Genomic DNA, 15,748 nt, shown 5'->3' on the forward strand with positions numbered 1-15,748 from the left:
ATTGTGTCAGGATACCTTAGATGTGAGCACAGTGAACTTGCATGGATGACAGGGTGGCAAGTTGATTTTACGGCCTAGTCTAGGGACAGCCATTTGTGACGTTCTACATCTTCAGTGTGATTCACGGAATTGGACAGCACATTGTTGCCCATTTACAACATAACCTAGGGAGATGGCATGGAGAGGAAATACAGTTAGCTACTGTTAACCATCATGTAGATGGATGTATTCACATGGTACCACAGATTCAGTCACACACCTTCATATCAGATGCTCCTGGCGCTGAGCCCATCTACATTGCACAGACCTTGCCACACTTGCTGAGTAGTGCCAGTGTGTCAGCTTCCTTTGCAAGATAAGTTCCTGTTCATGGACGCTCAATCTCTAAATTTCTGTGTCCATTGTGAACAGCACATGGAACAACAGTGTTCCTGATTCACAAAAGTCATCTGAGAGTAAGTAATGACTTTACATTTTACAGTAGTCACAAATGGCATTTAGGAGTAGTGCAGTTAGGTATACTGATTTCACTTCTCCTAAATGCCTTTCGTGACTCACTTAACTTGACAAGTTATGATTTGGTCCCAGCTAACCTTATGGTGCAGGCACATTTTTCTGCTGCACACAAGGGGGGAAATGTTGCATTGCTCCCTGTAGTGACAGTGTCATAGACACTGGTCCCATCTGTTACTTCTGCTATTGGCTCATAGTGATGCCACCTTTAAAATGTTGGCCATGCATCTGACTATATGCTGAGTGCAGTGCACCACACATCCCTAGACACATTGCCCAATACGCTCATAGTGGTCACAGCATGAGAGGGGTCAAGTTTGGTATGCGTATTTTGTCCACAGGGAGGGGCTGACTGACGCCTGGCACTTTGGGGTGAGTCCATATTTGCAACTCTACTTCGCTGAGGCAGACATTGTGGTTATATATGTGTATGGTGGACATGTGCCCTTCCGTGTCTTCATCAATGTGAATATGGTGTGCAACATCTTGGGATATGACATGCAATGCGCACCATCACAACAGGCTTTGTCCACTCCGTAGTGTGTGAGTAGATTTGGCAAGAGGTATTTGTTTACAATTGTTAAGGGGGACACTACTTGTAGCCTGCAACAGACTTGGACATTTTGGCACACATGCCTTTTCCTTAATGGATGTTGTGCCAGGTTGGGATTTTGCTAGATTGTTGTTTTGGAGTAATGAGGGCACAGCTAGTTCACACATACCCGGCCGTTAAAACATGTTCCTTGCTCGTGTTTCCCTTGGTGTTCCTTCTGGTGAATTCAGTCTCCATACACATTTTTCAGACTTCTATACTTGATTGGTCATGGACAACACACATCTGTGTGAGTTAAATATTTTTATTTACATTCAAAAGATGAAGACTGGACCAGTGCTTGGCCGTACAAGCACACATTGCAGAGATGCCCGTTAGAGGGCCAGACAGAGTCCTTTGGTGGTAACAGGTCAAAGGGAAGAGGCAGAGTTCAGTCCGCAGGCTGATTGCAGTGTCATTGGTAAGAGAAAATAATATGGCAGTCCATGTGGAGGTCCAAGGTGATTGTTGGGGGACAGTGGAAGACAGTGCAAGTTGATTTTCCGTGGCATGATACTACAACTGGCACCAATAAGAAACAGGCCTTTTGGTGTCGATGGATGCTACTGCTTTCTCCTTAGCACAAATGCACTGTCATCCTCCACTTCGTCCTCTGATCAGTTATGTGCCTCACATGTGGGTGATGGTGTACTGGGTTTAGCACTGTGAGGCACTGACACATCAGGTGGTAGAGCTGAGGATGTAGAAGCAGCAGCAGCATTCATCAGTGCCAGACCTTGGGGCAGCAATGAAGTGATGAGCAGGTGCAGGGCATGATAGATTCCAGCTACATCGTGCTGGTGTGCAGCCCTGGCAGTCATATCTTGTGCCTGCATACGCTCCATGCTCTCCATTATCCGACTTATGTTGCCCAAATCCTGGCTGACATTGCTGGAGCCACTCTGACCAGACAGTTGTTGTTGTCTCTGAATCATGACTTCAGCAATGTCAGCCATGGACCATTGGAGAGCATCGAGCGGGCTGTGGGTGTCCATCATCTTCTGTGTGTGGTCCCTGACGGGACTCAGACACCCACATATGACCTCAAGTTTGTCCACCATCCTCTCAAACCCCACCCGCACCTGTTCAGCCATGTCCCGCTGGACCTCAAGCACACGTCGTTGGAAGGCCAAATGTGGGTCCTCGATGTCCTGGGAGCCAGCAGTGGTGGGAGGTGCTTGCTGCTATTTGGTTTGTGCAGGGGGTGGGTTGCCGCAATGCTGCTGGGTTGCCCTGCTCCTAGAGGTGGGGTGCTGAAGGAGTCTAGCAGATTTTGAAGATCTTCATGATCTATGGTGCGGTAATCATTCTCGTCATCAGTGAAGGTTGGGCCAGTCTGCTGTCCATGAGGTGATGGCTCACCCTCTGCAATGTGATAGGGGAGATACAGTTCAACAGTGTTTTTCATGTATAATCATCCATTGGATGAGTTTACAAGCAGACTGCAGGACAGGGTACATTCAGACTGTTTTAGAGGGGATGCCTATTTCATGCGGGATAGTGATAATTCGAAGGACATCACGGATGTAATGTTGTTGTGGTACATTGTCATCTCATAGTTTCCAGCTCTGACAAATGTGATTGTACAATTTCTACACACAAGCGAGAACAGTTGTGTCCTCTGTTCATTTGTGTGAGTAATGCAGTTTGTTCCACATAGTAGTCAATATTGATGAGCTCAGATTTGTATGTGTGTGCACTGCATTGTGTGATGGTGGAACCTGCAGCTTTGGTTTTGCTGACGGTTATACCTTTCAGGCAGTGAGCCTTTCACTTCTGTGTTTTTACAATGCTGAGATGTTGAAAACTGGGAGGAATATGGGTCTTGGTCAGAGTTGGGAGACTTGTGCATTGTTTGACATCAAATGTCTTGTTTACGTCACGGGTTGTATGTACACGTGGATGTGTCAGAGTGTGACCTGCTCCTTTAAGGAGGTTGTCCACACTCAGCCACTTCAGTGAGGTGGCCTGCACCATGTTAATATGCTGGGCCTGCAGGCATGCTATTCATCATACACTGTCACTTGCCTTGTCAATGTGGCTCATGGGCACGCAGCATTGTAGGGTACTGCACATGTACATGTGTTTTGTGCAAGATGAGTTATGTGTGAGGAGGGCCCCCTTTAGGCACATTGGCAATGAGAGCCTACTTGCTGTTTCGACATGTGCTGCACTATGTGGTACACATAAACATCCAGGTAGCTTTGTCTGTTTGATTTGACTTGTGTGCATGTCGTCCGTCATGTTTTATCTTGCATGCATTGCTTTCTGCCCTCCTGTTGGCTTACCTGTTGTGAGTATGGTGCACGGTGAATTTCTATTGTTGCTACTGTTTGAACAGACAGTGTCAACACCCATTGCCCTCAAGGTTGACCCCAAGTGTGGTGTGTAAGTGGTCAGTTTTCTGATGTATGTGCATTACATGATTCCTATTTATGGTGCTCAGGCCTTGTCACTGCCACCCTCACAAGAGATGCAAATGGCAGGGTGATGTGTGTTTGTGTATATGACACAGCTGGTGACATGGATGATACATGCTGTCCTGGTTCTGGTATTCAATGCCTGGCTTAGCATGTGGGTGATCACTACCTGACTGCATATTTGATCACTTACACAGTAGACTTAACAGACAGTTACGTTTAATTGCACATGATGGTGTGATGGGCAACTCACATCAGTACTGATGTGGAATGCTGTTTTCTGTATGGCAGATGTGTACACGTAGGGGTGGAGGAGTGCAATTTGACCTAATGGTTTAGGGTGCCATTTGGGCCTTTGTCATTAATTGTTGCAACTTTGCTATCCTTGCTTGTTTTCATACTTTGGTTATCATACTGCTTTACAGGCACATTGTGGTTCTGTGAGGATGTCACACAGACAAGGTATGCAGTACATATTTGTGTGACACATTCCTGCTCTGCATTGTCCACATACTGTGGTGTTGTAGGCATATCCCCCCTGCTCATTGTGTTCCATCGCCCTTTGAGTGAGGTGTGCTGTTTGTGTGCATTTTTGGATGTACATCTTTTATCCAGCGGCCCACATGGTCACTTTGCTGTGACATTGCATGTGTGTGTGGTATGCAGACTCACTAGATGCTTCCCCACTTGGTGTACACAGGACTGCATATCATGAACAGGCAAGGAGACACATTGCCTGGAAATATGGGAGGATGTCAGATTTCCCCCTTGCCTAATCACCACACATGTCCAATTCATCTGCACATGGCCACATCTCTTTGATGGAGAAATGAAGATGCACTGTGAATGTGACTCATCATGTGCATGGGTAGGCATGCCACCACCAATGTCAGCACACCTGCAACATTGTGCATGTGTGTCTGAGAGAGATGCGTCCTTGTGCAGACGATTTGTATAGGCAAGGGGGCCATTTTGCCACCCTGCCACATGTCAAGCTAATGTGCCACTTTGTCATTTGATATGGCACTTATTTAGTGGTCTGATGTTGATCTTGGACTGTGTTGGGCTTACTTTTCCGTGCATATTTCCAAGTCTGTGTGCCTGCAAATATGTGTCTTGCAATGTATTGTTTGAGTTGGGTGATATGTGTCTATGCCATCATGGACAAGGGTATCTTGGACATAATCCACAGTAATTGTGGGTATGCACTGCAATTTATTTAATTGTACATGAGTGCCATTGGGCCCATCCACCCCCATTCCCCCAGTCCTTGGTTGTTGCTCACCCTGTTGTTGTGTCTGCTCATGTTCAGCAGTGTCCTGGCCCGCAACTCCGGCCACCGTCTCCTCACTGATGACTCGGGACACCTGCTCCTCCAAATCATCCAGCTCCTCCTGTGGCGCTGGACTCCCACCTCCAGTCTGCTTTGCTGCTTTCAGGTTGGCTGCTAGTTTCTCATTGGTTTTGCACTTGGTATCATGCCAGCGCTTCTTGCAGTCGTCCACCGCCCTCCTCCTCTCTCCGACGGCATTCACCTTGGCCACAATGTCCTACCATATTTCTTTTTTTCTTGCCAATGTTACTGTGGAGGTGACACACAGTTCTTGTTGGTGTTCAATCACCTCTGCAATCAGGACCTGATTTTCCTGCTGGCTGAACTTGGGATTCCTCTTCTTCTTGGCCTTCATATGGGTCTCTGGCTGCTCCTCCTGGGTATTTGTGAGGCTGTTGGTGGCCTCTGCACTGGTCCCAACTTCATCCATGGCTCCTTGTGAGAAAGTGGCTCTGTATATACTGTTCCCAAATAGGTACAGGGTGTACAGAGTCCCCAGTCCCCAGAGGGTTGACAGAGGCTAAAGTTAGATATAACCTTACTCTCTAAAGTGGTAGCTTGGTCGAGCAGTAAGGCAGTATCAAAGGACAGTGTAAAGCATTTGTTGTACACACTCAGTCAGCAAATGGTCTCACACACTCAATAACTGAACTCTAGGCCAATGTTTTATATATAAAAAATATATGCTTGTTTTATTTTAGAACCAACAATGGGTATTAAAATATACTTTCTCAGTATGAGATGCTTTATATAAATACTTTTGCAATATGCAATTGACTTTTGTAAACAGTTACAAGTGGTTGCAATAGGCAACACAATTCTAAACACAATAATGCATTGAGTTCAATGGAAGTTTCAAGTTATTTGCCACAGATTACATTTAGGATTACTTTTGGAATTCCAGGTCTCAGTCCTGGGTCAGTACTTGGAATCAAGTGATAAAAGTCGACTTAATTACTGTGATGGTTTTTAGACAATATTTTACTATTTTAAAAGTTGACACTTAGAAAATATTCCATAGAAAACAGTCAATGGTTCCCTATGGGAGAAAATTCAAGTTGCAGGTATAGTATGTTCTCGTTACTTTTGTAATCCAGTACTGGGTGCCTAGACTCAGTACTGGGACCTTTATCCAAAACAGGTAAGTAATTATGTTTTCAGATATTGTACGATTTTTAATGAATATTTAAAGATTGCTGAAATTGACACAGAAGAAATTTCACAGAAAAACAGTCAATGATTTCCTATGGGAGAAAATTGGGTTACTGGTAAGTACAGTTGTAAGTATTTTTCAGAGTCAGTGCTGGGCACCAAGATCCAGCACTGGGAGCTCACCTAAGGGCAGGTGAGTATTTTTGTTTTCGTTACTCGGCTGATTTTTGGTGAATATTTTAAGTTTTGAAAAGTCCACACTTAGAAGAAATTTCAGGAAAAGCCAGTCAATGTTACCCTATGGAGAAAATTGAGTTATCGGTTTAAAGGTAAGTACTCGACTGGCAGAGTTAAGGTTCTGGGCATAGACTCAGGGGTCTCCCAGGGTCAGGTAGGTACAGTTGGTTCACCCTCAGCGGCACAAGGGCGGCCGGGTGCAGAGAGAGTTAGGCCCAATGTTATCCAATGAGAGGTAGGGGGGCCTTGGTTGGTGGCTGCTGACTAGCAGGCCACGCGGCTGTGGGAGCTGGGCTCCTGGTCACTTACTCAGGGAAAGTGAGGAAGTAGATCGGTGTAGAGGTTGCACTGCCAGGGCGACTCGGGCGGCTGGGTGCAGGGTGCTTTTGAGACTTCGGGCGCTCAATTGATTTCAATGGGAAATCTCCGGTTTAGAAAAAGACTGCAAGCTCGGGGACAAGGATTCTTCAGGTGCCACCACCACTTCGAGAGGTAAGTTGGGTAGTTGGAGGATAGGTAGGTACCCCGGGAATGGGCACAGGGGGCCGCGGGGCGCCGGGTGCAGGGGTGCCTTTTGGTGTCGGGAAATCTTACCCTCTGTTGATCGCGGTTGGGGGGGCACCTTGTTCTGAGGCTGCAGGCTTCTTCAGGAGTGTCGAGGGAGGTCCTTGGGTGCCGGACTCGGGGTCACAGTCGCCGTGGAGTCGTCCTCGTGGTCTTTGTTCACTCCGCCACAGGCCAGGCTTGGGTGGTGCAGAGTGTGCTGGGTTCGCGGTTCCGGGCTGCAGCCAGGGATTAGAAGTAGATTCTGAGTAGAGCCTCTACTCATGGGAGTCCCAGGGTTTTAGAGTCAAAAGGTAGCCAGGTCCTCCGGGGTTTGTAAGGTTGCTGGCCACAAGAGATGCCGGGTTGGAGCAGGAGCAGTTTCGAGGGTCGACAGGCCTGTAGGGCTAGGGCCAAAGCGGTTGGTGTCTTCCTCTTCTTAGCAGCTGCAGGGCAGGTCTTCTTTCTTCTAGCTCTTCTTCGGATTTTGGAATCTGGAATCTGGTGAAGGAAGGTTCAGGGTGCCCCTAAATACTAGATTTAGGGGCGTTACAGGTAGGTGAAGGGCAGGGACCAATGGGTTCCTGTCCTGGGGTGGGTACAACCCCTATCCTGCCTCTCTCCTGTGGGAGGGGGGGCCGTAGCCTAGTCCTGATAGGGTAGGGCTTCCAATCTTCAAGATGGCTAGAGCCCGGAGATGTGCTTCACCTCGCCTCCCCCACCTGAGGGGTGGGGTTGGCAGGCTGGCACATCCCCTGTCCTTATTTGGGGTTTCTGGCCAAGCTTCCCTCCAGACTGGAGGGTTGCAGTGGCCTGGGGGAGCTCACAGAGGCAGCATGCCTTTGAAGCTTCCCCCTGCCCATCCTGGGGGAGGAGATTTAATACCTCGCCCAGGATGTGCATTGTTGCAGGCCCAGGAGAGCAGGGGCTCTCCTACCCAGGGGTCCAGCAACATGTCTGCTGTGTGGCAGCCTAGGCAGCCTCAGAACAGACGTGGATTGTAGGTTAGGTTTTAGGGGGCATTCTCTAAGATGCCCTCTGGGGTGCTTGGTACATTAAATCCCACACTGGCATCAGTGTGGGTTTAATGTGCTGAGAAGTTTGATACCAAACTTCTCAGTCGTTAGTGTTGCCATTAAGATGCTGTGGAGTTCGTGTTTGACGAGCTCTAGGCACCATGTACTCTTAAATGGCAGCACTGCACTTACAGTGCCCAGGAATGGACCTGGGTACTGTAGGGGCACAGGGCTCCTGCTCCTGTGCCCACACCATTGGTATAGGGCACCCAGCTAGAGGGGTGGCGGATATTTGCCATGGCAGTGTAGGTGATGGGCATGGCACACAGGGATGTGTGCCATGTCAACTCTTTGTTTTGTCTTGCACCGAGACACCCAGCCTGCAGTGTGTGTGTGTGTAAGGGTACAGGACCTCTAAGGGTGGCACAATGAGTCCTGCAGCCCTTAGAGGCTGTCCCTGGTCACAAGGCCCTGGGTACCTAGGGTACCATTTACCAGGGGTTGACATGTGGCCAGGGATTGCCAATTTGGGTTTTGTGTGTTTAGGAAAGGAACATAGGCCCTGGGCACCTGATTGGCAGGAGCCCAGGGCACACTCAGTCAAAGTACATTCAGCAATTCAGCAAAAAGTGGGGGCATACCATGTAAGAAAGATGACACTTTCTCACACTCCTCTCCTATTTTCCATTTATTTTTACTTTTTCTGCGGGCCTTTTGTTTTGCATTTTCGCGCTGAGCGTGATAAATGCAGGCCTGGTGCCAATTAGTGATCGGATTCTGTTGCTGATTGGCCCATCGCCACTTTTTTTACGTTAGAGTGAGATTTTTTATCGCCCGTCACGCTAAATCTATCGCCGTCCATTTCCGCCGGAAAAGGAAGCTATCGCCATTTAGCGGCGTGTTGCTAATACGCCGCTTATGCGGCGATAGATTCTGGCGATCTGCGGCGATAAAATCACTCTAAACGTGAATTGCGATAAATACCCCAATTTGTTGGTAATATCCCCCTGCGAGTGTTGCAATTTTCACGGGTGTGCTGCTGCATTTTTTGTGAGTTTCAATTTCGCATGAAAAAAAATCTAGATGTTCATGTTAGAATCTCTAAGTGTACATGCGCTATCTATTATTTTTCTAGAAGGAAAATAAATAATGTTCTCATTCAGAAACGCCTTACCCCACACATCCATCAGTTTTGAAGACGTTCCTTGCACATTCCTATCTTGAAAACAGATTTATTTTCGCTCCTGGCTGCAAAAGGATTTACATATATAAATTCACGTTTTCTCAACACAAAATGTGAATTTAAATTGTTAAATAAAGCCATTGGTATGTATGCGTGTGTTAAACTTGAACTGGCCTCTCTAGCTGTGTGAATCCAGCTCTCGCTTTGTTCTGATATTTCATCTTTGTCCCGAGTTCAGGATTCGGCATCTCTGTCGTCGCCCCATGCCTCTTGCAGGGATGTCTTGTGATCTGTTGGGATTTAGAGGCACCTGGAGACCTCAGGCTGCAAACCAGGCTCTCAAAGGACGTGCTTGGCTTCAAGGCTGAATCCCAGGGCTTGGCAGAGGATGCTTAAATACCCCACCCCGAGCAGCGGAGGGCAGTATTTAAGATGCATGCCACGAAGACGTGCACCGCATATGCCTATTGGATGTGACTGAGGCACCGAAAGGCTGGGATCAACCACCGTGCACCAAGTTAGTAATATGTGTACCCCACAACTTACGTGTAGGATTACAGTAGCACTCTGAGGGATGTTTTCCTTCTTTGTGGGAATTATAATATTTAAGGCGGCACATATATGGTAGCACTGGAATGCACTTATTCAAGGATTCCAGAGAGAACATCTTGAGGAATGGTGCAAGATGACGTGCGTGAGTGAAAGACCCAGATCATTTGTGTTTAATTGCTCACTGCAGTCAGAGAAAGGAGAGTGAACCTTTACAGATATGACCCGTATCCAGACCCACACACTCGGCGCTGTTTCTGCTCCATGTTAAAAGGCATTTATAAATGACCTTAGAGTTCCATAACCTTGTAAGTGAACTCAACCTTTGGTGTGCTTACTCTATATGATCACAAAACGCATAGGTGGCTTGCAAAATTCTTATAATCTATGGCAGGGGTATTTTATCTCTTCTATATTGGTGGCTAGATAAATCCCTTCTGGATGTGAATTCCACAGTTTAAAGGCACTGCTGTAGAATGCTTAAGGTTTTTTGTGATAAATGTAATGTACAGAATGTATATAGGGTGGCCAATTTTCCATTCTCACTTCACTGGACACTTTGTGCTTGGAGACAATTTATGTGCATTGAGACATCAGAAGGCATTTTTTGGAATTGATTATGAGTCGCGGAGTGCTGTTTTCATTTCATCTGGCCCTCTTTTTAACATGGCCTTAAGTATTGATATGGCTTTGACTTTATATTATGCTTATTCAGTGTGGTTCTTAAACAAGAGATTGCTTTAAAAAAAAACAAAAAAAAAAACATGGCCCTGATGTGCAGGGAGTTTCTTCCATACACGTCAGTGCTCTTTATTGATTTCCCAGCCACATAGATAAAGCCGTGCTACTGACATGAACTAGGGGGTCTATTAGGATGGCGGGCCGACAAGCGGTGCACGGACCGACCGCCAGTGGTGCGGCGGTCCCGCACCGGCAATTAGGATGCCACCACCACCGTGACGGTGGCATCCTCTATTCCCAGCATTGTGGCGGGCGGTGCTCACAGCACAACCCGCCACAACGCTGGGAATGCACGTTGTGCATTGTCATTCACAAGGTGACAGGCACCGAGTGGTGCCTGCCACCTTTTCCGTGACAATGTAGGGGGGTACCATAGGTCCGCCCCATGTGCACCCCCTACACCCCCAATATCCTGGGGGCCCACAATGGGCCCCAGAAAGCAAATATGCACGCCGTTGCCACCACGGAAAGGCTGCTTCCCACTCCCATGCTAATATGGATGGCGGTGTCTAATATGGCGGAGGGGAAATGGGTGGCGGGCGGAGTATGATGTAGGGCGGATCGCCACCGCCATGTGGGCGGTGGTGATCCCCCCTTCATCATAATAGAACCCTTGGTTTTTATCCTGTGAAATATCACACATAAAGCGGGGTCACCTATAATCAGTGGCCTAAATAGTGTGTAGGAATTTTGAGTTTTTTTGACAAATGCTTTGCTTCTGCCAACCTCACATCTGCAAGTATGTGTGGGATAAAAATGAACTCATGCACATCAAACATTGGATGTTACTAAAAGAGACCAGTCTCATGATTTATTGATCACAATGTGCTGCAGTGGAACAGTTACTGCCCTTGGAACAAGCAGTACCATACTGCACGCTTGGCTCTTCCACTTTCAAAACCTTTTGACCTTGAGCCAATCATACTTTCTTTTACCTTCCAATATGTGAGAACTTTGAATCAGCCTTAATGGAGGAAATACACATGATTAAAATGTTTCCAGGACATGACCCTAACACACTTTTCATTCACACATGATTACGATTTGTATCACATTGTTGTGGTGTTAACCCTAATGTATTGTGATCTCACACGGTAGATCGCTTAAGCCCTAAAAGGTAAATACAACCTTTTTGTAGAAAAGGAGAATTGCCAGGTGTCACTCACTCTCCCCCAACTGAGTTAGGCTTGAGTGGGAGGGAGTGTGAGGAGTCAGTCAAGCCTGCCATAGAACCTTTCTTCCCTGATAGCATAAATAGAGCTCTGTACCGCCAACATCAAACCAGCGAGAACACACAGTGGTTGGCATTTTACTGGATGGTTATTTGCCTTACACTGTTAGTTTACAATTCATGTGCATTAGCATCATTACAAATATTGTACACAGCTCAGCGACAATTATGCAAATTTGTACAAATATTAAATAGGCCCCAGTCGTATTTCATCACACATCGAGATCCTACTAGTTTCACCTAAGTTGTACCACTCTGTTTAACAGCATGGTAAAGTAAGTTGTATTTGATATGCCAAGTCCTGCATTGACTCTGTACCTTATTACGCCTTGAAGCCTGAATTCAGAAACTCATGGTTCAGTATTTCCTCCAGCAACTGGACTAGAATGCAAAGGCAATGTTATTGTCTCCCGTGCTGCCAGGCATGAATTGCACATGGCATGGAAAATACACTTAGACGCGCCACGCACATCAATTTCAGGGCTGACCAGGCAAAGGTGACAGAGAATGGTTAGTCTTCCACTTATTGATGAAAGAAAATAGCACACTATTTAATCTGAAATTCTGTCTTTACTCACACATTTCAACTACAAAATGGATTCTAAAGATTCATGAATTCACAAATTAGTAATTTTTATATTATCTTGCACATAATGCGGACTTGGCTTATGAGTGTCCCCATGGCTGACTTGCTCTTAAGTCTGGTTTAATCTTTGTGACCAGTTTCCTGCTGGCTGGAGTTACTTCTCAACAGGATTCAATTTCTCCCTGTCAGCATCTCTAAAGGTAAACATGATTGTAACCCTGAGTTGTGCAAGACATCCTCTGTGCTGCACTGACATCTCATCGGCTCACACTAGGCTTATGTACACAGTCTGGACAAATAAACAACGACAGAGAGACAACTGCCAGGCCTGGCAAGGTCTCCCACTGAGCCACTAGTGACCCGAGCCAATTGTGACAGCCTTCATTTGCTTTGTGTGAACCAGAAAATGTGGAACATTTGGAGTTCAGCATCAGCTAAGTGCCGGGTGAGGGACAATTCTGCTGCAAATCAGGAACAACAGAACTATACCTAAAAAATAGAAATCCTGTGTTATGCAACACAGCCAATGTTTTGTACCATGGGGAATGTACTGTGGTAACAGGCACCAGGTGAAAGAGTGTAAGAGGGGTGTGATGTGAGCAAATGGTTAGGATTTCAAATAAAGCCAAGGGCTGAATTAATCCCAGATTTTAGGAGATTTCAGTAGAAGGTTTCTGGCCTTCACAGTTGATATGTGAAGGTGCACGAGATTCCTTATATACAAATTAGTTCAAGGGCTACATTTGGAGCTCAAAGTATCTCATGGGCTGTTTTACTACCACGCACCCACTGACCCCATTGTTTGAGGGTAGTTTAAAAATTGAACAGAAGGATCCACTTAGCAAGACAACTTGCTGTAGGGAATCTTAGTGGCATATTTACAAGCCCCTATCGCCACCACAACATCACTTTCAGTGACATTGTGATGGCGATCGGGGCTTGCCTTATTTACAAGGCACCGTTAAGCTACTTAACATGGCTTAACGCTGCCTTGTGAATAAGGCTCGCTTTCATGCTGTTTTCAGGGAAAACCTGGTCTTAAACAGGCAAAACGAGGAGTAATGTTTTATTCCTCCTTGTTTTTGCTGTTTCCATGTGTGCTGCCTGGTGCAACACAAATAGAAACAGCAAATTGCCTATGATTGATTATCTGCAGGAAGGTTCCCCTTCCTGCACATAAACAAACATTAAAAAAGAATGCTGTTCTGCAACTTCTATGCGTGCTGCATTAAACAGCGCCCATAGAAGCTACAAAACTGCTTTTAAAGATTGTTTATGTGCAGGAAGGGGGACTTTCCTGCACATAAGCAATCTTCCCCTCAACACAGACAGCTAAAGTTAGCGCCAGCGCAGGTGGAAACGCATGGTTGCACCATATTTTAGTAAATATGGTGCCGCCCTGCCTTACTAAAGTGGCGGAGCGTGTCGTTTGCCTTCTTGGCTTATGTTGCCACAGCCGGACATTCAACATCCTGAAATACACTTTTCATGTTTGTAGAAATCGTCATTCTTGGAGCCCTGTGGCAGGTGCAGGTACCTGAAGTGAATAATATTTGAAACAAATCTTGCTACTCTATAAAAATGTGATCAGTCACATTCAGCCTTTCTGTGTATTACAGATCCTTTTCTGTAACATTTAGAGCTAAAGTTATTGGAAAGTGACAATGTCTCTGTATAAAACACAGTAAACAGGTCTCCTCACGCTATTGATACGCCTCACCCTTACCCTGCTTGCAGACTGCATTCAGACACTGTAGGTCATCAATGGGGCGCAGTCCTTCAACAGGGAAAATCTCCTAAAGGAACTTTGGAGAATTTGTGATTCATCAAGGCTGATAAATGGACCTACACCGTGTGAAAGATAGTGGGAAATATTTTTGTATTTTAACTGAATGGCTGGGGAGTTGGAGACAATTTTGGTAGTGGTGACCTTAGCCATTATGTTAGCAGTCTATTTTCATATTTCTGTATTTCAAAGAAGTCAAATCACCATCCTACCCTGCCACGAAAGAAAAAGAAAACTAGTTTTATGCTGAAAACACAGAAACATGACTCCCAAGATTGAACAACCCTTAACAAAGCCAATAGGTCCGGCTTTATTATGTGACCGTAGGCAAACAGCATTTATAACTATCCACTTTGTTAGTGTTTGTTTACCAGTACACAAGAATAGCTCAAGTATGCAACAGCTAGTCCTGACTAAAACAAGCTTGCAGTGAGAACACACAATAAGAAACGATTGCCTAGTGAATACAACGCATATGTCAGTTAAGGAATTTAACCTGCTATGATTCAGCAAACTTTCGAGATGCCAAAGAATCCCTCAGCTTTGCAGTCCAAGAACCCCTTAGGAGGTGCAATGATACACCAAACCACCGATAGGATGAGGGGAGAGAGACATGCTCCTCCGGGCTTCACTAAAGCCGACTCAACTTACATTGTATAGAATTGGTAACAATAGGTCACAGAGACAGCTGTGTAGATCTAAAAACAGAAAGGCTAAGAGCATTTTAATGTCTTGAGGGGATGTGCATGCATGATGTAGAAAAATGTGTAAAAGATACAACTAAATGATGCTAACCTCTATGACATGCATACGTGGGTATAGTCAGGAATTTAGTGAGAAGGGCACAGAGATAGAATAGTAAGCTTAAACCACTTCCATCCTGTCCAGGAAGACCCATCAGAATGCTAATTGCCCATCAGGATGTGGATGGACCATCAGGCATACCTGGGCTCCATTAGTGCGTGGCTGTCTAGAAGGAATGCACAATGCCCAGCTGTCACCGACCCCAGATGTGTATTCAGAGACAGGCAGAGGCACATAATGGCTAAGGTAAGAAAATTCCAGCTTTCTAAAAGTGAGATTTTCAGACTTGAAACTTAAAATCCAACTTTACCGTAAGTTGTGATTTTAAATTGTGAATCCAGAGACACCAAAGTCGAAATATCTGTCTTTTCTCAATTGGAAATACACTTATAAAATGTAATAAGGCAATCCCAATGTTACCCTATGGGAGAGATATGCCTTGCAGTCGTAACAAACAAGTTGAATAGTTTTTCACTACCAGGACATGTAAAACTTAAAAGTGCATATCCAACTTGTTAAATACACTGCACCCTGCCTTTGGGTCTGTCCAGGGCCTAACTTAGGGGTGACTTATATGTATTAAAAAGGACGGTTTGGGCCAGTCAAGAGGGTTAACTTGCCAGCTTAACATGGAAGTTTAAAACTACATACACAGGCTCTGCAATGGCAGGTCTGAGACATGTTTGAAGGGCTACTGAAGTGTGTGGCACAATCAGTGCTGCAGGCCTACTAGTAGCATTTAATTTACAGGCCCTGGACACGTGTAGTGCACTTTACCAGGCACTTACAAGTAAATTAAATATGCCAATAGTGTATAAGACAAATATTACCATGTTTTAGGGAAAGATCACATGCACTTTTGCACTGGTCAACAGTGGTAAAGTGCCCAGAGTCCTAAAGCCAGCAAAAATAAAGTCAGCAAAACAGGAGGCCAGAGGGCAAAAGTCAGGGGAAGCCAGGCCTAACATTCCCCTATGTTCTGCTTTTGAGGAGCACATTCTTGAATTGGGTAAATTAATGTTTCTGCAGCACTCTAAGAGAGGGAGAGCATGGTGACAGGCA

This window comes from Triturus cristatus, chromosome 7 (genome assembly GCF_964204655.1).
Source record: "Triturus cristatus chromosome 7, aTriCri1.1, whole genome shotgun sequence".
Classification (NCBI taxonomy): Eukaryota; Metazoa; Chordata; class Amphibia; order Caudata; family Salamandridae; genus Triturus; species Triturus cristatus.